Genomic DNA, 22,909 nt, shown 5'->3' with positions numbered 1-22,909 from the left:
CAGTCATTCTCTAGCCCTCTTCTGCAGTCATTCTCCAGCCCTCTTCTGCAGTCATTCTCCAGCCCTCTTCTGCAGTCATTCTCTAGTCCTCTTCTGCAGTCATTCTCCAGCCCTCTTCTGCAGTCATTCTCCAGTCCTCTTCTGCAGTCATTCTCCAGCCCTCTTCTGCAGTCATTCTCCAGCCCTCTTCTGCAGTCATTCTCTAGTCCTCTTCTGCAGTCATTCTCCAGCCCTCTTCTGCAGTCATTCTCCAGCCCTCTTCTGCAGTCATTCTCTAGTTCTCTTCTGCAGTCATTCTCCAGTCCTCTTCTGCAGTCATTCCCTAGCCCTCTTCTGCAGTCATTCTCTAGTCCTCTTCTGCAGTCATTCTCCAGTCCTCTTCTGCAGTCATTCCCTAGCCCTCTTCTGCAGTCATTCTCCAGCCCTCTTCTGCAGTCATTCTCCAGTCCTCTTCTGCAGTCATTCCCTAGCCCTCTTCTGCAGTCATTCTCCAGCCCTCTTCTGCAGTCATTCTCCAGTCCTCTTCTGCAGTCATTCCCTAGCCCTCTTCTGCAGTCATTCTCTAGTCCTCTTCTGCAGTCATTCTCCAGCCCTCTTCTGCAGTCATTCTCTAGCCCTCTTCTGCAGTCATTCTCCAGTCCTCTTCTGCAGTCATTCTCTAGTCCTCTTCTGCAGTCATTCTCTAGTCCTCTTCTGCAGTCATTCTCCAGCCCTCTTCTCTAGTCATTCTCTAGTCCTCTTCTGCAGTCATTCTCTAGCCCTCTTCTGCAGTCATTCCCTAGCCCTCTTCTGCAGTCATTCTCTAGTCCTCTTCTGCAGTCATTCTCCAGCCCTCTTCTGCAGTCATTCTCTAGCCCTCTTCTGCAGTCATTCTCTAGTCCTCTTCTGCAGTCATTCTCTAGCCCTCTTCTGCAGTCATTCTCTAGTCCTCTTCTGCAGTCATTCTCTAGCCCTCTTCTGCAGTCATTCTCTAGTCCTCTTCTGCAGTCATTCCCTAGCCCTCTTCTGCAGTCATTCTCCAGCCCTCTTCTGCAGTCATTCTCCAGCTCTTTTCTGCAGTCATTCTCTAGCCCTCTTCTGCAGTCATTCTCTAGTCCTCTTCTGCAGTCATTCTCTAGCCCTCTTCTGCAGTCATTCTCCAGCCCTCTTCTGCAGTCATTCTCCAGCCCTCTTCTGCAGTCATTCTCCAGCTCCCTTCTGCAGTCATTCTCTAGCCCTCTTCTGCAGTCATTCTCTAGCCCTCTTCTGCAGTCATTCTCCAGCTCCCTTCTGCAGTCATTCTCTAGCCCTCTTCTGCAGTCATTCTCCAGCCCTCTTCTGCAGTCATTCTCTAGCCCTCTTCTGCAGTCATTCTCTAGCCCTCTTCTGCAGTCATTCTCTAGCCCTCTTCTGCAGTCATTCTCTAGTCCTCTTCTGCAGTCATTCTCCAGCCCTCTTCTGCAGTCATTCTCTAGCCCTCTTCTGCAGTCATTCTCTAGTCCTCTTCTGCAGTCATTCTCCAGCCCTCTTCTGCAGTCATTCTCTAGCCCTCTTCTGCAGTCATTCTCTAGTCCTCTTCTGCAGTCATTCTCCAGCCCTCTTCTGCAGTCATTCTCCAGCCCTCTTCTGCAGTCATTCTCTAGTCCTCTTCTGCAGTCATTCTCTAGTCCTCTTCTGCAGTCATTCTCTAGCCCTCTTCTGCAGTCATTCTCTAGTCCTCTTCTGCAGTCATTCTCTAGCCCTCTTCTGCAGTCATTCTCTAGCCCTCTTCTGCAGTCATTCTCCAGCCCTCTTCTGCAGTCATTCTCTAGCCCTCTTCTCTAGTCATTCTCTAGTCCTCTTCTGCAGTCATTCTCCAGCCCTCTTCTGCAGTCATTCTCTAGCCCTCTTCTCTAGTCATTCTCTAGTCCTCTTCTGCAGTCATTCTCTAGCCCTCTTCTCTAGTCATTCTCTAATCCTCTTCTGCAGTCATTCTCTAGCCCTCTTCTGCAGTCATTCTCTAGCCCTCTTCTGTCATTCTCTAGCCCTCTTCTCTATTCTCTAGTCCTCTTCTGCAGTCATTCTCCAGCCCTCTTCTGCAGTCATTCTCTAGCCCTCTTCTGCAGTCATTCTCTAGCCCTCTTCTGCAGTCATTCTCCAGCCCTCTTCTGCAGTCATTCTCTAGCCCTCTTCTCTAGTCATTCTCTAGTCCTCTTCTGCAGTCATTCTCCAGCCCTCTTCTGCAGTCATTCTCTAGCCCTCTTCTGCAGTCATTCTCTAGCCCTCTTCTGCAGTCATTCTCTAGTCCTCTTCTGCAGTCATTCTCTAGTCCTCTTCTGCAGTCATTCTCTAGCCCTCTTCTGCAGTCATTCTCTAGCCCTCTTCTGCAGTCATTCTCTAGCCCTCTTCTCTAGTCATTCTCTAGTCCTCTTCTGCAGTCATTCTCTAGTCCTCTTCTCTAGTCATTCTCTAGTCCTCTTCTGCAGTCATTCTCTAGCCCTCTTCTCTAGTCATTCTCTAGTCCTCTTCTGCAGTCATTCTCTAGCCCTCTTCTCTAGTCATTCTCTAGTCCTCTTCTGCAGTCATTCTCTAGCCCTCTTCTCTAGTCATTCTCTAGTCCTCTTCTGCAGTCATTCTCTAGCCCTCTTCTCTAGTCATTCTCTAGTCCTCTTCTGCAGTCATTCTCTAGCCCTCTTCTGCAGTCATTCTCTAGCCCTCTTCTGCAGTCATTCTCTAGCCCTCTTCTCTAGTCATTCTCTAGTCCTCTTCTGCAGTCATTCTCTAGCCCTCTTCTCTAGTCATTCTCTAGTCCTCTTCTGCAGTCATTCTCTAGCCCTCTTCTCTAGTCATTCTCTAGTCCTCTTCTGCAGTCATTCTCTAGCCCTCTTCTGCAGTCATTCTCTAGCCCTCTTCTGCAGTCATTCTCCAGCCCTCTTCTGCAGTCATTCTCTAGCCCTCTTCTGCAGTCATTCTCCAGCCCTCTTCTGCAGTCATTCTCTAGTCCTCTTCTGCAGTCATTCTCTAGCCCTCTTCTGCAGTCATTCTCTAGTCCTCTTCTGCAGTCATTCTCTAGTCCTCTTCTGCAGTCATTCTCTAGTCCTCTTCTGCAGTCATTCTCCAGCCCTCTTCTGCAGTCATTCTCCAGCCCTCTTCTGCAGTCATTCTCTAGTCCTCTTCTGCAGTCATTCTCTAGCCCTCTTCTGCAGTCATTCTCCAGCCCTCTTCTGCAGTCATTCTCTAGCCCTCTTCTGCAGTCATTCTCTAGTCCTCTTCTGCAGTCATTCTCCAGCCCTCTTCTGCAGTCATTCTCCAGCCCTCTTCTGCAGTCATTCTCTAGTCCTCTTCTGCAGTCATTCTCCAGCCCTCTTCTGCAGTCATTCTCCAGCCCTCTTCTGCAGTCATTCTCTAGTCCTCTTCTGCAGTCATTCTCCAGCCCTCTTCTGCAGTCATTCTCCAGTCCTCTTCTGCAGTCATTCTCCAGCCCTCTTCTGCAGTCATTCTCCAGCCCTCTTCTGCAGTCATTCTCTAGTCCTCTTCTGCAGTCATTCTCCAGCCCTCTTCTGCAGTCATTCTCTAGTCCTCTTCTGCAGTCATTCTCCAGCCCTCTTCTGCAGTCATTCTCCAGCCCTCTTCTGCAGTCATTCTCTAGTCCTCTTCTGCAGTCATTCTCCAGCCCTCTTCTGCAGTCATTCTCTAGTCCTCTTCTGCAGTCATTCTCCAGCCCTCTTCTGCAGTCATTCTCTAGTCCTCTTCTGCAGTCATTCTCCAGCCCTCTTCTGCAGTCATTCTCTAGTCCTCTTCTGCAGTCATTCTCCAGCCCTCTTCTGCAGTCATTCTCCAGCCCTCTTCTGCAGTCATTCTCTAGCCCTCTTCTGCAGTCATTCTCCAGCCCTCTTCTGCAGTCATTCTCTAGTCCACTTCTGCAGTCATTCTCTAGTCCTCTTCTGCAGTCATTCTCCAGCCCTCTTCTGCAGTCATTCTCTAGTCCTCTTCTGCAGTCATTCTCCAGCCCTCTTCTGCAGTCATTCTCTAGTCCTCTTCTGCAGTCATTCTCCAGCCCTCTTCTGCAGTCATTCTCCAGCCCTCTTCTGCAGTCATTCTCCAGCCCTCTTCTGCAGTCATTCTCTAGTCCTCTTCTGCAGTCATTCTCCAGCCCTCTTCTGCAGTCATTCTCTAGTCCTCTTCTGCAGTCATTCTCCAGCCCTCTTCTGCAGTCATTCTCCAGCCCTCTTCTGCAGTCATTCTCCAGCCCTCTTCTGCAGTCATTCTCCAGCCCTCTTCTGCAGTCATTCTCCAGCCCTCTTCTGCAGTCATTCTCTAGCCCTCTTCTGCAGTCATTCTCTAGCCCTCTTCTGCAGTCATTCTCTAGTCCTCTTCTGCAGTCATTCTCTAGCCCTCTTCTGCAGTCATTCTCTAGCCCTCTTCTGCAGTCATTCTCTAGCCCTCTTCTCTAGTCATTCTCTAGTCCTCTTCTGCAGTCATTCTCTAGTCCTCTTCTGCAGTCATTCTCTAGCCCTCTTCTCTAGTCATTCTCTAGTCCTCTTCTGCAGTCATTCTCTAGTCCTCTTCTGCAGTCATTCTCTAGCCCTCTTCTCTAGTCATTCTCTAGTCCTCTTCTGCAGTCATTCTCTAGCCCTCTTCTCTAGTCATTCTCTAGTCCTCTTCTGCAGTCATTCTCTAGCCCTCTTCTGCAGTCATTCTCTAGCCCTCTTCTGCAGTCATTCTCTAGCCCTCTTCTCTAGTCATTCTCTAGTCCTCTTCTGCAGTCATTCTCTAGTCCTCTTCTCTAGTCATTCTCTAGTCCTCTTCTGCAGTCATTCTCTAGCCCTCTTCTCTAGTCATTCTCTAGTCCTCTTCTGCAGTCATTCTCTAGCCCTCTTCTCTAGTCATTCTCTAGTCCTCTTCTGCAGTCATTCTCTAGCCCTCTTCTGCAGTCATTCTCTAGTCCTCTTCTGCAGTCATTCTCCAGCCCTCTTCTGCAGTCATTCTCTAGTCCTCTTCTGCAGTCATTCTCTAGTCCTCTTCTGCAGTCATTCTCCAGCCCTCTTCTGCAGTCATTCTCCAGCCCTCTTCTGCAGTCATTCTCCAGCCCTCTTCTGCAGTCATTCTCCAGCCCTCTTCTGCAGTCATTCTCCAGCCCTCTTCTGCAGTCATTCTCCAACCCTCTTCTGCAGTCATTCTCCAGCCCTCTTCTGCAGTCATTCTCTAGCCCTCTTCTGCAGTCATTCTTTAGCCCTCTTCTGCAGTCATTCCCTAGCCCTCTTCTGCAGTCATTCTCCAGCCCTCTTCTGCAGTCATTCTCTAGCCCTCTTCTGCAGTCATTCTCTAGCCCTCTTCTGCAGTCATTCTCTAGCCCTCTTCTGCAGTCATTCTCCAGCCCTCTTCTGCAGTCATTCTCCAGCCCTCTTCTGCAGTCATTCTCTAGTCCTCTTCTGCAGTCATTCTCCAGCCCTCTTCTGCAGTCATTCTCCAGCCCTCTTCTGCAGTCATTCTCCAGCCCTCTTCTGCAGTCATTCTCCAGCCCTCTTCTGCAGTCATTCTCTAGTCCTCTTCTGCAGTCATTCTCCAGCCCTCTTCTGCAGTCATTCTCCAGTCCTCTTCTGCAGTCATTCCCTAGCCCTCTTCTGCAGTCATTCTCCAGTCCTCTTCTGCAGTCATTCCCTAGCCCTCTTCTGCAGTCATTCTCTAGCCCTCTTCTGCAGTCATTCTCCAGCCCTCTTCTGCAGTCATTCTCCAGCCCTCTTCTGCAGTCATTCTCTAGTCCTCTTCTGCAGTCATTCTCCAGCCCTCTTCTGCAGTCATTCTCCAGTCCTCTTCTGCAGTCATTCTCCAGCCCTCTTCTGCAGTCATTCTCCAGCCCTCTTCTGCAGTCATTCTCTAGTCCTCTTCTGCAGTCATTCTCCAGCCCTCTTCTGCAGTCATTCTCCAGCCCTCTTCTGCAGTCATTCTCTAGTCCTCTTCTGCAGTCATTCTCCAGTCCTCTTCTGCAGTCATTCCCTAGCCCTCTTCTGCAGTCATTCTCTAGTCCTCTTCTGCAGTCATTCTCCAGTCCTCTTCTGCAGTCATTCCCTAGCCCTCTTCTGCAGTCATTCTCCAGCCCTCTTCTGCAGTCATTCTCCAGTCCTCTTCTGCAGTCATTCCCTAGCCCTCTTCTGCAGTCATTCTCCAGCCCTCTTCTGCAGTCATTCTCCAGTCCTCTTCTGCAGTCATTCCCTAGCCCTCTTCTGCAGTCATTCTCTAGTCCTCTTCTGCAGTCATTCTCCAGCCCTCTTCTGCAGTCATTCTCTAGCCCTCTTCTGCAGTCATTCTCCAGTCCTCTTCTGCAGTCATTCTCTAGTCCTCTTCTGCAGTCATTCTCTAGTCCTCTTCTGCAGTCATTCTCCAGCCCTCTTCTCTAGTCATTCTCTAGTCCTCTTCTGCAGTCATTCTCTAGCCCTCTTCTGCAGTCATTCCCTAGCCCTCTTCTGCAGTCATTCTCTAGTCCTCTTCTGCAGTCATTCTCCAGCCCTCTTCTGCAGTCATTCTCTAGCCCTCTTCTGCAGTCATTCTCTAGTCCTCTTCTGCAGTCATTCTCTAGCCCTCTTCTGCAGTCATTCTCTAGTCCTCTTCTGCAGTCATTCTCTAGCCCTCTTCTGCAGTCATTCTCTAGTCCTCTTCTGCAGTCATTCCCTAGCCCTCTTCTGCAGTCATTCTCCAGCCCTCTTGTGCAGTCATTCTCCAGCTCTTTTCTGCAGTCATTCTCTAGCCCTCTTCTGCAGTCATTCTCTAGTCCTCTTCTGCAGTCATTCTCTAGCCCTCTTCTGCAGTCATTCTCCAGCCCTCTTCTGCAGTCATTCTCCAGCCCTCTTCTGCAGTCATTCTCCAGCTCCCTTCTGCAGTCATTCTCTAGCCCTCTTCTGCAGTCATTCTCTAGCCCTCTTCTGCAGTCATTCTCCAGCTCCCTTCTGCAGTCATTCTCTAGCCCTCTTCTGCAGTCATTCTCCAGCCCTCTTCTGCAGTCATTCTCTAGCCCTCTTCTGCAGTCATTCTCTAGCCCTCTTCTGCAGTCATTCTCTAGCCCTCTTCTGCAGTCATTCTCTAGTCCTCTTCTGCAGTCATTCTCCAGCCCTCTTCTGCAGTCATTCTCTAGCCCTCTTCTGCAGTCATTCTCTAGTCCTCTTCTGCAGTCATTCTCCAGCCCTCTTCTGCAGTCATTCTCTAGCCCTCTTCTGCAGTCATTCTCTAGTCCTCTTCTGCAGTCATTCTCCAGCCCTCTTCTGCAGTCATTCTCCAGCCCTCTTCTGCAGTCATTCTCTAGTCCTCTTCTGCAGTCATTCTCTAGTCCTCTTCTGCAGTCATTCTCTAGCCCTCTTCTGCAGTCATTCTCTAGTCCTCTTCTGCAGTCATTCTCTAGCCCTCTTCTGCAGTCATTCTCTAGCCCTCTTCTGCAGTCATTCTCCAGCCCTCTTCTGCAGTCATTCTCTAGCCCTCTTCTCTAGTCATTCTCTAGTCCTCTTCTGCAGTCATTCTCCAGCCCTCTTCTGCAGTCATTCTCTAGCCCTCTTCTCTAGTCATTCTCTAGTCCTCTTCTGCAGTCATTCTCTAGCCCTCTTCTCTAGTCATTCTCTAATCCTCTTCTGCAGTCATTCTCTAGCCCTCTTCTGCAGTCATTCTCTAGCCCTCTTCTGCAGTCATTCTCTAGCCCTCTTCTCTAGTCATTCTCTAGTCCTCTTCTGCAGTCATTCTCCAGCCCTCTTCTGCAGTCATTCTCTAGCCCTCTTCTGCAGTCATTCTCCAGCCCTCTTCTGCAGTCATTCTCTAGCCCTCTTCTCTAGTCATTCTCTAGTCCTCTTCTGCAGTCATTCTCCAGCCCTCTTCTGCAGTCATTCTCTAGCCCTCTTCTGCAGTCATTCTCTAGCCCTCTTCTGCAGTCATTCTCTAGTCCTCTTCTGCAGTCATTCTCTAGTCCTCTTCTGCAGTCATTCTCTAGCCCTCTTCTGCAGTCATTCTCTAGCCCTCTTCTGCAGTCATTCTCTAGCCCTCTTCTCTAGTCATTCTCTAGTCCTCTTCTGCAGTCATTCTCTAGTCCTCTTCTCTAGTCATTCTCTAGTCCTCTTCTGCAGTCATTCTCTAGCCCTCTTCTCTAGTCATTCTCTAGTCCTCTTCTGCAGTCATTCTCTAGCCCTCTTCTCTAGTCATTCTCTAGTCCTCTTCTGCAGTCATTCTCTAGCCCTCTTCTCTAGTCATTCTCTAGTCCTCTTCTGCAGTCATTCTCTAGCCCTCTTCTCTAGTCATTCTCTAGTCCTCTTCTGCAATCATTCTCTAGCCCTCTTCTGCAGTCATTCTCTAGCCCTCTTCTGCAGTCATTCTCTAGCCCTCTTCTCTAGTCATTCTCTAGTCCTCTTCTGCAGTCATTCTCTAGCCCTCTTCTCTAGTCATTCTCTAGTCCTCTTCTGCAGTCATTCTCTAGCCCTCTTCTCTAGTCATTCTCTAGTCCTCTTCTGCAGTCATTCTCTAGCCCTCTTCTGCAGTCATTCTCTAGCCCTCTTCTGCAGTCATTCTCCAGCCCTCTTCTGCAGTCATTCTCTAGCCCTCTTCTGCAGTCATTCTCCAGCCCTCTTCTGCAGTCATTCTCTAGTCCTCTTCTGCAGTCATTCTCTAGCCCTCTTCTGCAGTCATTCTCTAGTCCTCTTCTGCAGTCATTCTCTAGTCCTCTTCTGCAGTCATTCTCTAGTCCTCTTCTGCAGTCATTCTCCAGCCCTCTTCTGCAGTCATTCTCCAGCCCTCTTCTGCAGTCATTCTCTAGTCCTCTTCTGCAGTCATTCTCTAGCCCTCTTCTGCAGTCATTCTCCAGCCCTCTTCTGCAGTCATTCTCTAGCCCTCTTCTGCAGTCATTCTCTAGTCCTCTTCTGCAGTCATTCTCCAGCCCTCTTCTGCAGTCATTCTCCAGCCCTCTTCTGCAGTCATTCTCTAGTCCTCTTCTGCAGTCATTCTCCAGCCCTCTTCTGCAGTCATTCTCCAGCCCTCTTCTGCAGTCATTCTCTAGTCCTCTTCTGCAGTCATTCTCCAGCCCTCTTCTGCAGTCATTCTCCAGTCCTCTTCTGCAGTCATTCTCCAGCCCTCTTCTGCAGTCATTCTCCAGCCCTCTTCTGCAGTCATTCTCTAGTCCTCTTCTGCAGTCATTCTCCAGCCCTCTTCTGCAGTCATTCTCTAGTCCTCTTCTGCAGTCATTCTCCAGCCCTCTTCTGCAGTCATTCTCCAGCCCTCTTCTGCAGTCATTCTCTAGTCCTCTTCTGCAGTCATTCTCCAGCCCTCTTCTGCAGTCATTCTCTAGTCCTCTTCTGCAGTCATTCTCCAGCCCTCTTCTGCAGTCATTCTCTAGTCCTCTTCTGCAGTCATTCTCCAGCCCTCTTCTGCAGTCATTCTCTAGTCCTCTTCTGCAGTCATTCTCCAGCCCTCTTCTGCAGTCATTCTCCAGCCCTCTTCTGCAGTCATTCTCTAGCCCTCTTCTGCAGTCATTCTCCAGCCCTCTTCTGCAGTCATTCTCTAGTCCTCTTCTGCAGTCATTCTCTAGTCCTCTTCTGCAGTCATTCTCCAGCCCTCTTCTGCAGTCATTCTCTAGTCCTCTTCTGCAGTCATTCTCCAGCCCTCTTCTGCAGTCATTCTCTAGTCCTCTTCTCCAGTCATTCTCCAGCCCTCTTCTGCAGTCATTCTCCAGCCCTCTTCTGCAGTCATTCTCCAGCACTCTTCTGCAGTCATTCTCTAGTCCTCTTCTGCAGTCATTCTCCAGCCCTCTTCTGCAGTCATTCTCTAGTCCTCTTCTGCAGTCATTCTCCAGCCCTCTTCTGCAGTCATTCTCCAGCCCTCTTCTGCAGTCATTCTCCAGCCCTCTTCTGCAGTCATTCTCTAGCCCTCTTCTGCAGTCATTCTCCAGCCCTCTTCTGCAGTCATTCTCCAGCCCTCTTCTGCAGTCATTCTCCAGCCCTCTTCTGCAGTCATTCTCTAGCCCTCTTCTGCAGTCATTCTCCAGCCCTCTTCTGCAGTCATTCTCTAGCCCTCTTCTGCAGTCATTCTCCAGCCCTCTTCTGCAGTCATTCTCTAGACCTCTTCTGCAGTCATTCTCTAGTCCTCTTCTGCAGTCATTCTCCAGCCCTCTTCTGCAGTCATTCTCTAGTCCTCTTCTGCAGTCATTCTCTAGTCCTCTTCTGCAGTCATTCTCCAGCCCTCTTCTGCAGTCATTCTCCAGCCCTCTTCTGCAGTCATTCTCTAGTCCTCTTCTGCAGTCATTCTCCAGCCCTCTTCTGCAGTCATTCTCTAGTCCTCTTCTGCAGTCATTCTCTAGTCCTCTTCTGCAGTCATTCTCCAGCCCTCTTCTGCAGTCATTCTCCAGCCCTCATCTGCAGTCATTCTCCAGCCCTTTTCTGCAGTCATTCTCCAGCCCTCTTCTGCAGTCATTCTCCAGCCCTCTTCTGCAGTCATTCTCCAACCCTCTTCTGCAGTCATTCTCCAGCCCTCTTCTGCAGTCATTCTCTAGCCCTCTTCTGCAGTCATTCTTTAGCCCTCTTCTGCAGTCATTCCCTAGCCCTCTTCTGCAGTCATTCTCCAGCCCTCTTCTGCAGTCATTCTCTAGCCCTCTTCTGCAGTCATTCTCTAGCCCTCTTCTGCAGTCATTCTTTAGCCCTCTTCTGCAGTCATTCCCTAGCCCTCTTCTGCAGTCATTCTCCAGCCCTCTTCTGCAGTCATTCTCTAGTCCTCTTCTGCAGTCATTCTCCAGCCCTCTTCTGCAGTCATTCTCCAGCCCTCTTCTGCAGTCATTCTCCAGCCCTCTTCTGCAGTCATTCTCCAGCCCTCTTCTGCAGTCATTCTCTAGTCCTCTTCTGCAGTCATTCTCCAGCCCTCTTCTGCAGTCATTCTCCAGTCCTCTTCTGCAGTCATTCCCTAGCCCTCTTCTGCAGTCATTCTCCAGTCCTCTTCTGCAGTCATTCCCTAGCCCTCTTCTGCAGTCATTCTCTAGCCCTCTTCTGCAGTCATTCTCCAGCCCTCTTCTGCAGTCATTCTCCAGCCCTCTTCTGCAGTCATTCTCTAGTCCTCTTCTGCAGTCATTCTCCAGCCCTCTTCTGCAGTCATTCTCCAGTCCTCTTCTGCAGTCATTCTCCAGCCCTCTTCTGCAGTCATTCTCCAGCCCTCTTCTGCAGTCATTCTCTAGTCCTCTTCTGCAGTCATTCTCCAGCCCTCTTCTGCAGTCATTCTCCAGCCCTCTTCTGCAGTCATTCTCTAGTCCTCTTCTGCAGTCATTCTCCAGTCCTCTTCTGCAGTCATTCCCTAGCCCTCTTCTGCAGTCATTCTCTAGTCCTCTTCTGCAGTCATTCTCCAGTCCTCTTCTGCAGTCATTCCCTAGCCCTCTTCTGCAGTCATTCTCCAGCCCTCTTCTGCAGTCATTCTCCAGTCCTCTTCTGCAGTCATTCCCTAGCCCTCTTCTGCAGTCATTCTCCAGCCCTCTTCTGCAGTCATTCTCCAGTCCTCTTCTGCAGTCATTCCCTAGCCCTCTTCTGCAGTCATTCTCTAGTCCTCTTCTGCAGTCATTCTCCAGCCCTCTTCTGCAGTCATTCTCTAGCCCTCTTCTGCAGTCATTCTCCAGTCCTCTTCTGCAGTCATTCTCTAGTCCTCTTCTGCAGTCATTCTCTAGTCCTCTTCTGCAGTCATTCTCCAGCCCTCTTCTCTAGTCATTCTCTAGTCCTCTTCTGCAGTCATTCTCTAGCCCTCTTCTGCAGTCATTCCCTAGCCCTCTTCTGCAGTCATTCTCTAGTCCTCTTCTGCAGTCATTCTCCAGCCCTCTTCTGCAGTCATTCTCTAGCCCTCTTCTGCAGTCATTCTCTAGTCCTCTTCTGCAGTCATTCTCTAGTCCTCTTCTGCAGTCATTCTCTTGTCCTCTTCTGCAGTCATTCTCTAGCCCTCTTCTGCAGTCATTCTCTAGTCCTCTTCTGCAGTCATTCCCTAGCCCTCTTCTGCAGTCATTCTCCAGCCCTCTTCTGCAGTCATTCTCCAGCTCTTTTCTGCAGTCATTCTCTAGCCCTCTTCTGCAGTCATTCTCTAGTCCTCTTCTGCAGTCATTCTCTAGCCCTCTTCTGCAGTCATTCTCCAGCCCTCTTCTGCAGTCATTCTCCAGCCCTCTTCTGCAGTCATTCTCCAGCTCCCTTCTGCAGTCATTCTCTAGCCCTCTTCTGCAGTCATTCTCTAGCCCTCTTCTGCAGTCATTCTCCAGCTCCCTTCTGCAGTCATTCTCTAGCCCTCTTCTGCAGTCATTCTCCAGCCCTCTTCTGCAGTCATTCTCTAGCCCTCTTCTGCAGTCATTCTCTAGCCCTCTTCTGCAGTCATTCTCTAGCCCTCTTCTGCAGTCATTCTCTAGTCCTCTTCTGCAGTCATTCTCCAGCCCTCTTCTGCAGTCATTCTCTAGCCCTCTTCTGCAGTCATTCTCTAGTCCTCTTCTGCAGTCATTCTCCAGCCCTCTTCTGCAGTCATTCTCTAGCCCTCTTCTGCAGTCATTCTCTAGTCCTCTTCTGCAGTCATTCTCCAGCCCTCTTCTGCAGTCATTCTCCAGCCCTCTTCTGCAGTCATTCTCTAGTCCTCTTCTGCAGTCATTCTCTAGTCCTCTTCTGCAGTCATTCTCTAGCCCTCTTCTGCAGTCATTCTCTAGTCCTCTTCTGCAGTCATTCTCTAGCCCTCTTCTGCAGTCATTCTCTAGCCCTCTTCTGCAGTCATTCTCCAGCCCTCTTCTGCAGTCATTCTCTAGTCCTCTTCTGCAGTCATTCTCTAGCCCTCTTCTCTAGTCATTCTCTAGTCCTCTTCTGCAGTCATTCTCCAGCCCTCTTCTGCAGTCATTCTCTAGCCCTCTTCTGCAGTCATTCTCTAGCCCTCTTCTCTAGTCATTCTCTAATCCTCTTCTGCAGTCATTCTCTAGCCCTCTTCTGCAGTCATTCTCTAGCCCTCTTCTGCAGTCATTCTCTAGCCCTCTTCTCTAGTCATTCTCTAGTCCTCTTCTGCAGTCATTCTCCAGCCCTCTTCTGCAGTCATTCTCTAGCCCTCTTCTCTAGTCATTCTCTAGCCCTCTTCTGCAGTCATTCTCCAGCCCTCTTCTGCAGTCATTCTCTAGCCCTCTTCTCTAGTCATTCTCTAGTCCTCTTCTGCAGTCATTCTCCAGCCCTCTTCTGCAGTCATTCTCTAGCCCTCTTCTGCAGTCATTCTCTAGTCCTCTTCTGCAGTCATTCTCTAGCCCTCTTCTCTAGTCATTCTCTAGTCCTCTTCTGCAGTCATTCTCTAGCCCTCTTCTGCAGTCATTCTCTAGCCCTCTTCTCTAGTCATTCTCTAGTCCTCTTCTGCAGTCATTCTCTAGTCCTCTTCTCTAGTCATTCTCTAGTCCTCTTCTGCAGTCATTCTCTAGCCCTCTTCTCTAGTCATTCTCTAGTCCTCTTCTGCAGTCATTCTCTAGCCCTCTTCTCTAGTCATTCTCTAGTCCTCTTCTGCAGTCATTCTCTAGCCCTCTTCTCTAGTCATTCTCTAGTCCTCTTCTGCAGTCATTCTCTAGCCCTCTTCTGCAGTCATTCTCTAGCCCTCTTCTGCAGTCATTCTCTAGCCCTCTTCTCTAGTCATTCTCTAGTCCTCTTCTGCAGTCATTCTCTAGTCCTCTTCTCTAGTCATTCTCTAGTCCTCTTCTGCAGTCATTCTCTAGCCCTCTTCTCTAGTCATTCTCTAGTCCTCTTCTGCAGTCATTCTCTAGTCCTCTTCTGCAGTCATTCTCTAGCCCTCTTCTGCAGTCATTCTCTAGCCCTCTTCTCTAGTCATTCTCTAGTCCTCTTCTGCAGTCATTCTCTAGCCCTCTTCTCTAGTCATTCTCTAGTCCTCTTCTGCAGTCATTCTCTAGTCCTCTTCTGCAGTCATTCTCTAGCCCTCTTCTCTAGTCATTCTCTAGTCCTCTTCTGCAGTCATTCTCTAGTCCTCTTCTGCAGTCATTCTCTAGCCCTCTTCTGCAGTCATTCTCTAGCCCTCTTCTCTAGTCATTCTCTAGTCCTCTTCTGCAGTCATTCTCTAGTCCTCTTCTGCAGTCATTCTCTAGCCCTCTTCTGCAGTCATTCTCTAGTCCTCTTCTGCAGTCATTCTCTAGCCCTCTTCTGCAGTCATTCTCTAGCCCTCTTCTCTAGTCATTCTCTAGTCCTCTTCTGCAGTCATTCTCTAGCCCTCTTCTGCAGTCATTCTCTAGCCCTCTTCTCTAGTCATTCTCTAGTCCTCTTCTGCAGTCATTCTCTAGTCCTCTTCTGCAGTCATTCTCTAGTCCTCTTCTGCAGTCATTCTCTAGTCCTCTTCTGCAGTCATTCTCTAGCCCTCTTCTGCAGTCATTCTCTAGCCCTCTTCTCTAGTCATTCTCTAGTCCTCTTCTGCAGTCATTCTCTAGCCCTCTTCTCTAGTCATTCTCTAGTCCTCTTCTGCAGTCATTCTCTAGTCCTCTTCTGCAGTCATTCTCTAGCCCTCTTCTGCAGTCATTCTCTAGCCCTCTTCTCTAGTCATTCTCTAGTCCTCTTCTGCAGTCATTCTCTAGTCCTCTTCTCTAGTCATTCTCTAGTCCTCTTCTGCAGTCATTCTCTAGCCCTCTTCTCTAGTCATTCTCTAGTCCTCTTCTGCAGTCATTCTCTAGCCCTCTTCTCTAGTCATTCTCTAGTCCTCTTCTGCAGTCATTCTCTAGTCCTCTTCTCTAGTCATTCTCTAGTCCTCTTCTGCAGTCATTCTCTAGTCCTCTTCTCTAGTCATTCTCTAGTCCTCTTCTGCAGTCATTCTCTAGCCCTCTTCTCTAGTCATTCTCTAGTCCTCTTCTGCAGTCATTCTCTAGTCCTCTTCTCTGGTCATTCTCTAGTCCTCTTCTGCAGTCATTCTCTAGCCCTCTTCTGCAGTCATTCTCTAGTCCTCTTCTGCAGTCATTCTCTAGTCCTCTTCTGCAGTCATTCTCTAGTCCTCTTCTGCAGTCATTCTCTAGTCCTCTTCTCTAGTCATTCTCTAGTCCTCTTCTCTAGTCATTCTCTAGTCCTCTTCTGCAGTCATTCTCTAGCCCTCTTCTGCAGTCATTCTCTAGTCCTCTTCTCTAGTCATTCTCTAGTCCTCTTCTCTAGTCATTCTCTAGTCCTCTTCTGCAGTCATTCTCTAGCCCTCTTCTGCAGTCATTCTCTAGCCCTCTTCTCTAGTCATTCTCTAGTCCTCTTCTCTAGTCATTCTCTAGTCCTCTTCTGCAGTCATTCTCTAGCCCTCTTCTGCAGTCATTCTCTAGTCCTCTTCTCTAGTCATTCTCTAGTCCTCTTCTGCAGTCATTCTCTAGTCCTCTTCTGCAGTCATTCTCTAGTCCTCTTCTCTAGTCATTCTCTAGTCCTCTTCTGCAGTCATTCTCTAGCCCTCTTCTGCAGTCATTCTCTAGTCCTCTTCTGCAGTCATTCTCTAGTCCTCTTCTCTAGTCATTCTCTAGTCCTCTTCTGCAGTCATTCTCTAGCCCTCTTCTGCAGTCATTCTCTAGCCCTCTTCTGCAGTCATTCTCCAGCCCTCTTCTCTAGTCATTCTCTAGTCCTCTTCTGCAGTCATTCTCTAGCCCTCTTCTCTAGTCATTCTCTAGTCCTCTTCTGCAGTCATTCTCTAGTCCTCTTCTCTAGTCATTCTCTAGTCCTCTTCTGCAGTCATTCTCTAGCCCTCTTCTGCAGTCATTCTCTAGCCCTCTTCTGCAGTCATTCTCTAGCCCTCTTCTAGTCATTCTCTAGTCCTCTTCTGCAGTCATTCTCTAGCCCTCTTCTCTAGTCATTCTCTAGTCATTCTCTAGTCCTCTTCCTCTTCTGCAGTCATTCTCTAGTCATTCTCTAGCCCTCTTCTCTAGTCATTCTCTTCTGCAGTCATTCTCTAGCCCTCTTCTGCAGTCATTCTCTAGTCCTCCCAGTCTTCTAGCCCTCTTCTGCAGTCATTCTCTGCAGTCATTCTCTATCCCTCTTCCTCTTCTGCAGTCATTCTCTAGTCCTCTTCTGCAGTCATTCTCTAGTCCTCTTCCTCTTCTAGCCCTCTTCTCAGTCATTCTCTCCAGCCCTCTTCTGCAGTCATTCTCTAGTCATTCTCCCTCTTCTGCAGTCATTCTCTAGCCCTCTTCTGCAGTCTCTTCTAGTCCTCTTCTCAGTCATTCTCTAGTCCTCTTCTTCTCTCTAGCCCTCTTCTGCAGTCATTCTCTAGCCCTCTTCTGCAGTCATTCTCTAGCCCTCTTCTCTAGTCATTCTCTAGTCCTCTTCTGCAGTCATTCTCTAGCCCTCTTCTGCAGTCATTCTCTAGCCCTCTTCTGCAGTCATTCTCTAGCCCTCTTCTCTAGTCATTCTCTAGTCCTCTTCTGCAGTCATTCTCTAGCCCTCTTCTGCAGTCATTCTCTAGCCCTCTTCTGCAGTCATTCTCTAGCCCTCTTCTCTAGTCATTCTCTAGTCCTCTTCTGCAGTCATTCTCCAGCCCTCTTCTGCAGTCATTCTCTAGCCCTCTTCTGCAGTCATTCTCTAGCCCTCTTCTCTAGTCATTCTCTAGTCCTCTTCTGCAGTCATTCTCTAGCCCTCTTCTCTAGTCATTCTCTAGTCCTCTTCTGCAGTCATTCTCCAGCCCTCTTCTGCAGTCATTCTCTAGCCCTCTTCTGCAGTCATTCTCTAGCCCTCTTCTCTAGTCATTCTCTAGTCCTCTTCTGCAGTCATTCTCTAGCCCTCTTCTGCAGTCATTCTCTAGCCCTCTTCTGCAGTCATTCTCTAGCCCTCTTCTCTAGTCATTCTCTAGTCCTCTTCTGCAGTCATTCTCTAGCCCTCTTCTGCAGTCATTCTCTAGCCCTCTTCTGCAGTCATTCTCTAGCCCTCTTCTCTAGTCATTCTCTAGTCCTCTTCTGCAGTCATTCTCCAGCCCTCTTCTGCAGTCATTCTCTAGCCCTCTTCTCTAGTCATTCTCTAGCCCTCTTCTGCAGTCATTCTCCAGCCCTCTTCTGCAGTCATTCTCTAGCCCTCTTCTCTAGTCATTCTCTAGTCCTCTTCTGCAGTCATTCTCCAGCCCTCTTCTGCAGTCATTCTCTAGCCCTCTTCTGCAGTCATTCTCTAGCCCTCTTCTCTAGTCATTCTCTAGTCCTCTTCTGCAGTCATTCTCTAGCCCTCTTCTGCAGTCATTCTCTAGCCCTCTTCTGCAGTCATTCTCTAGCCCTCTTCTCTAGTCATTCTCTAGTCCTCTTCTGCAGTCATTCTCTAGTCCTCTTCTGCAGTCATTCTCTAGTCCTCTTCTGCAGTCATTCTCCAGCCCTCTTCTGCAGTCATTCTCTAGTCCTCTTCTGCAGTCATTCTCTAGCCCTCTTCTGCAGTCATTCTCTAGCCCTCTTCTCTAGTCATTCTCTAGCCCTCTTCTGCAGTCATTCTCTAGCCCTCTTCTCTAGTCATTCTCTAGTCCTCTTCTGCAGTCATTCTCCAGCCCTCTTCTGCAGTCATTCTCTAGCCCTCTTCTGCAGTCATTCTCTAGTCCTCTTCTCTAGTCATTCTCTAGTCCTCTTCTGCAGTCATTCTCCAGCTCTCTTCTGCAGTCATTCTCTAGCCCTCTTCTGCAGTCATTCTCTAGCCCTCTTCTGCAGTCATTCTCCAGCCCTCTTCTGCAGTCATTCTCTAGCCCTCTTCTGCAGTCATTCTCTAGCCCTCTTCTGCAGTCATTCTCTAGCCCTCTTCTGCAGTCATTCTCTAGCCCTCTTCTGCAGTCATTCTCTAGCCCTCTTCTGCAGTCATTCTCTAGCCCTCTTCTGCAGTCATTCTCCAGCCCTCTTCTGCAGTCATTCTCTAGCCCTCTTCTGCAGTCATTCTCTAGCCCTCTTCTGCAGTCATTCTCCAGCCCTCTTCTGCAGTCATTCTCTAGTCCTCTTCTGCAGTCATTCTCTAGCCCTCTTCTGCAGTCATTCTCTAGCTCTCTTCTGCAGTCATTCTCCAGCCCTCTTCTGCAGTCATTCTCTAGCCCTCTTCTGCAGTCATTCTCTAGCCCTCTTCTGCAGTCATTCTCTAGCCCTCTTCTGCAGTCATTCTCTAGTCCTCTTCTGCAGTCATTCTCTAGCCCTCTTCTCTAGTCATTCTCCAGCTCCCTTCTGCAGTCATTCTCTAGCCCTCTTCTCTAGTCATTCTCCAGCTCCCTTCTGCAGTCATTCTCTAGCCCCCTTCTGCAGTCATTCTGCAGTACTTCTGCAGTCATTCTACAGTCCTTCTGCAGTCATTCTACAGTCCTTCTGCAGCCATTCTACAGTCCTTCTGCAGTCATTCTACAGTCCTTCTGCAGTCATTCTACAGTCCTTCTGCAGTCATTCTACAGTCCTTCTGCAGTCATTCTACAGTCCTTCTGCAGCCATTCTACAGTCCTTCTGCAGTCATTCTACAGTCCTTCTGCAGTCATTCTACAGTCCTTCTGCAGTCATTCTACAGTCCTTCTGCAGTCATTCTACAATCTTTCTACATTCATTCTACAATAATTCTACAATCATTCTAGGATCTTTCTACAGTCATTCTATAGTCATTCTAGTCATTCTACAGTCATACTGCAGTCATTCTACAGTCATAATGCAGTCATCCTACAGCCATACTAGTCATTCAGCAGTCATTCTAGAATCATTCTGCAGTCATATTACAGTCATTCTACAGTCATACTCGTCATTCTAAAGTCATTCTAGTCAATCATTTTAATCATTCTATAGTCATACTGGTATGACTTCATTCTGAAGTCATACCAGTCATTATTCAGTCATTCTGCAGTCATTCTATAGTAATTCTGGTGTCACTCTACTGTCATTTTGCAGTCATTCTACAGTCATTCTAGTGTCATTCTACAGTCATTCTAGTGTCATTCTACAGTCATTCTAGTGTCATTCTACAGTCATTCTAGTGTCGTTCTACAGTCATTCTAGTGTCATTCTACAGTCATTCTAGTGTCATTCTACAGTCATTCTAGTGTCATTCTACAGTCATTCTAGTGTCATTCTACAGTCATTCTAGTGTCATTCTACAGTCATTCTAGTGTCATTCTACAGTCATTCTAGTGTCATTCTATATTCGTTCTAGTCATTTTACAGTCGCTTCAGTTATTCTTGTGTACAGTTATTCTAGTCATCTAGGCATCTACCAGTATTTACGTTGTCACTACGCCTAACTCTCCTAAATTTGCAGCATGAACGTTGCAGACATCCTGGCTGGTTCACCCGGCAGCCTGACTCAAGCATACTTCCTGGTTGACAGCTTCGTCAAGCAGGCTGTTGTTGCTAGCATGTCACCATCACACCCTCACTGTCTGACTGACCTGGGTCTCGGTAAAGCTAGTGATCTAGAATTTAGATCTAGATTCCTCGTGAAAGTTGTTAGGTACTATAATAATATAATAATAATAATAATAATAATAATAATAATAATAATAATAATAATAATAATAATAATAATAATGATAATAATAATAATAATAATGATAATAATAATAATAATAATAATAATAATAATAATAATAATAATAATAATAATAATAATAATAATAATAATGCAACAAGGACCACAGATAACTGCTAGGTACCTAGGCACTGTTAGGTACCTAAACACTGCTAGGTACCTAAATACTGCTGGGTACCTAGGCACTGTTAGGTACCTAAACACTGCTAGGTACCTAAATACTGCTGGGTACCTAGGCACTGTTAGGTACCTAAATACTGCTGGGTACATAGGCACTGCTATGTACCTAAATACTGCTAGGTACCTAAACACTGCTAGGTACCTAAATACTGCTGGGTACCTAGGCACTGTTAGGTACCTAAACACTGCTAGGTACCTAAATACTGCTGGGTACCTAGGCACTGCTATGTACCTAAATACTGCTAGGTACCTAAACACTGCTAGGTACCTAAATACTGCTGGGTACCTAGGCACTGTTAGGTACCTAAATACTGTTAGGTACCTAAATACTGCTAGGTACCTAAATACTGTTGGTACCAAGGCACTGCTACGTATCTAAATACTGCTAGGTACCTAAACACTGCTAGGTACCTAAACACTGCTAGGTACCTAAATACTGCGAGGTACCTAAACACTGCCAAGTACCTAACAACTGCTAGGTACCTAAACACTGCTAAGTACTTAACAACTGCTAGATAAGCAGGGACAGCAGGTGTTAGGTAAGCAGGGACAGCAGGTGCTAGGAAAGCAGGGACAGCAGGTGCTAGGTAAGCAGGGACAGCAGGTGATAGGTAAGCAGGGACAGCAGGTGGTAGGTAAGCAGGGACAGTAGGTGGTAGGTAAGCAGGAGCAGCAGGTGCTAAGTAAGCAGGGACAGCAGGTGCTAGGTAAGCAGGGAAAGCAGGTGCTAGGTAAGCAGGGACAGTAGGTGGTTGGTAAGCAGGGACAGCAGGTGCTAGGTAAGCAGAGACAGCAGGTGTTAGGTAAGCAGAGACAGCAGATGCTAGGTAATCAGGGACAGCAGGTGCTAGGTAAGCAGGGACAGTAGGTGGTAGGTAAGCAGGGACAGCAGATGCTAGGTAAGCAGGGACAGCAGATGCTAGGTAAGCAGAGACAGTATGTGGTAGGTAAGCAGGGACACCAGGTGGTAGGTAAGCAGGGACAGTAGGTGGTAGGAAAGCAGGGGCAGTAGATGCTAGGTAAGCATGGACAGCAGATGCTAGGTAAGCAGGGACAGCAGATGCTAGGTAAGCAGAGACAGCAGATGCTAGGTAAGCAGGGACAGTAGGTGGTAGGTAAGCAGGGACAGTAGGTGGTAGGTAAGCAGGGACAGCAGATGCTAGGTAAGCAGGAACAGCAGATGCTAGGTAAGCAGGGACAGCAGATGCTAGGTAAGCAGGAACAGCAGAAGCTAGGTAAGCAGGGACAGCAGGTGGTAGGTAAGCAGGGACAGCAGATGCTAGGTAAGTAGGGACAGCAGATGCTAGGTAAGCAGGGACAGCAGATGCTAGGTAAGTAGAGACAGCAGATGCTAGGTAAGCAAGGACAGCAGGTGCTAGGTAAGCAGGGACAGCAGATGCTAGGTAAGCAGGGACAGCAGGTGCTAGGTAAGCAGGGACAGCAGATGCTAGGTAAGCAGGGACAGCAGGTGCTCGGTAAGTGGAGGCAGCAGATGCTAGGTAAGCAGGGACAGCAGGTGCTAGGTAAGCAGGGACAGCAGGTGCTCTGTAAGCAGGGACAGCAGATGCTAGGTAAGCAGGGACAGCAGGTGCTAGGTAAGCAGGGACAGCATGTGCTAGGTAAGCAGGAACAGCAGGTGCTAGGTAAGCAGGGACAGCAGGTGCTAGGTAAGCAGGGACAGCAGGTGCTAGGTAAGCAGGGACAGCAGGTGCTAGGTAAGCAGGGACAGCAGGTGCTAGGTAAGCAAAGACAGCAGATGCTAGGTAAGCAGGGACAGCAGATGCTAGGTAAGCAGGGACAGCAGGTGCTAGGTAAGCAGAGACAGCAGATGCTAGGTAAGCAGGGACAGCAGATGCTTTGTAAGCAGGGACAGCAGATGCTAGGTAAGCAGAGACAGCAGATGCTAGGTAAGCAGGGACAGCAGATGCTTGGTAAGCAGGGACAGCAGATGCTAGGTAAGCAGGGACAGCAGATGCTAGGTAAGCAGGGACAGCAGATGCTAGGTAAGCAGGGACAGCAGGTGCTAGGTAAGCAGAGACAGCAGATGCTAGGTAAGCAGGGACAGCAGATGCTTTGTAAGCAGGGACAGCAGATGCTAGGTAAGCAGAGACAGCAGATGCTAGGTAAGCAGGGACAGCAGATGCTTGGTAAGCAGGGACAGCAGATGCTTTGTAAGCAGGGACAGCAGATGCTAGGTAAGCAGAGACAGCAGGTGCTAGGTAAGCAGGGACAGCAGGTGCTAGGTAAGCAGGGACAGCAGGTGCTAGGTAAGCAGGGACAGCAGGTGCTAGGTAAGCAGAGACAGCAGGTGCTAGGTAAGCAGGGACAGCAGGTGCTAGGTAAGCAGGGACAACAGATGCTTTGTAAGCAGGGACAGCAGATGCTAGGTAAGCAGAGACAGCAGGTGCTAGGTAAGCAGGGACAGCAGGTGCTAGGTAAGCAGGGACAGCAGGTGCTAGGTAAGCAAAGACAGCAGATGCTAGGTAAGCAGGGACAGCAGATGCTAGGTAAGCAGGGACAGCAGGTGCTAGGTAAGCAGAGACAGCAGATGCTAGGTAAGCAGGGACAGCAGATGCTTTGTAAGCAGGGACAGCAGATGCTAGGTAAGCAGAGACAGCAGATGCTAGGTAAGCAGGGACAGCAGATGCTTGGTAAGCAGGGACAGCAGATGCTAGGTAAGCAAAGACAGCAGATGCTAGGTAAGCAGGGACAGCAGATGCTAGGTAAGCAGGGACAGCAGGTGCTAGGTAAGCAGAGACAGCAGATGCTAGGTAAGCAGGGACAGCAGATGCTTGGTAAGCAGAGACAGCAGGTGCTAGGTAAGCAGGGACAGCAGGTGCTAGGTAAGCAGGGACAGCAGATGCTAGGTAAGCAGGGACAGCAGGTGCTAGGTAAGCAGGGACAGCAGGTGCTAGGAGTAGAGCTCTATAAAGAGCTATATAGCCAAACGAAAGAGTCCTCGTCCAGGTCTCTCAGAAGCTCAGACACCACCTCACAGCCTCTCACCCTGCACCGGGGATCGAACCCAGGCGCTTTTCGATTGTCACCCAGAGCATCATCCCTCAGCACCTCCCCCGACACTTAAAAACCTAAATTACCCCTAATACGTCTAAATTGCAACGTAATTAAGCGAATTATCGTCATTAGGATTTGTGTGGGCGAGTCAGTGGGTTATTAGCACAGTTCAGAGTAAGAAAAACGTCAAACACAAATCAACAATACTCTTTGTTTATTAATGGTGAATTTAATAGCCAGAAATTGTGGAATATGTTGAGTCATTAAGGTTATGAGTGAGGTGATTAATT

This window comes from Cherax quadricarinatus, chromosome 67 (genome assembly GCF_038502225.1).
Source record: "Cherax quadricarinatus isolate ZL_2023a chromosome 67, ASM3850222v1, whole genome shotgun sequence".
NCBI classification, from domain to species: Eukaryota; Metazoa; Arthropoda; class Malacostraca; order Decapoda; family Parastacidae; genus Cherax; species Cherax quadricarinatus.
The sequence above is the reverse complement of the archived record's forward strand: the minus strand, read 5'-3'. Positions refer to the sequence as shown.